Consider the following 976-nt stretch of genomic DNA (forward strand, 5'->3'; position numbering starts at 1 on the left):
CTTCTTTCCTTTGCCCTACTGTTCATATTCATCTCATTAGTCTTGAAATAACACAGTAGAATGATCTTTTAGGGAATTTAAATCACTTGAACAATACTCATTCCAGAGATTCTGAAAAGGGTAGCATATGTCCCTAGCAAAATCTTTAATATTAATGGTTTCAATTCTGCCTCTGTTTTCTTCAAGGACATAAACCTTGTATCCTTAGAAAGTAAAAGGAAAGGAGGAGTCAAATTGGAGAGGGAGCCTTCACCACTCTTATCCCCATGCCAGACTGCCTGTCCTACTTCCTGCTACTCTTCCCCCAAAATCAGCTACCAGTAGCTTATGGCAAATATGACACAAGAAAATCATAGACCTGCAAACCATGAGAAGTAACAACAGTAGAAAGATCACACACACACACACACACACACACACACACACTGCAATTCTGCAATATTTTCTGGGCTGAATATAGAATCAGGGCACAAATTAGACATCAAAATGGCACCATCTCTAACCCTTCTGCATTGCCCTATTATAGTGTTGGAAATACTATTTCCTTATTAGCTCCTCCCATAAATTCTCTTCATGGAATAGAAACCTTGACTGGTTATTATTTATGTTTCTAGTGCTTCCTGAGGACAGAAAGGCACAGAGATTAAAAACGTGGACACTGGAATCAGACACGCTTGAGTATAAATCCCAGCTCTGTAGCTTAATAACTGTGTGATTACAGTTTCTGCAAAAGGAGATATTAATGTGCCTACTTCTTAGGGGTGATATGAGGCTCAAATGAGATTTTACACATAAAGTGTGTGGCCTTGTACCTGACTCATAGTAAGTACTCACTAGAAGTAAGCCATATGATGACAGCAATAATCATGATGATGATGGTGATTATGATAATGAGTTACTTAGGATTATTAAAAACAATTGATAAATGCTAGAGGACATTTTTATTCTTGGCTAAAAGCAGAGGATACCAGAAAGC

Source organism: Trichechus manatus, unplaced genomic scaffold (genome assembly GCF_000243295.1).
Source record: "Trichechus manatus latirostris isolate Lorelei unplaced genomic scaffold, TriManLat1.0 scaffold00130, whole genome shotgun sequence".
Lineage (NCBI taxonomy): Eukaryota > Metazoa > Chordata > Mammalia > Sirenia > Trichechidae > Trichechus > Trichechus manatus.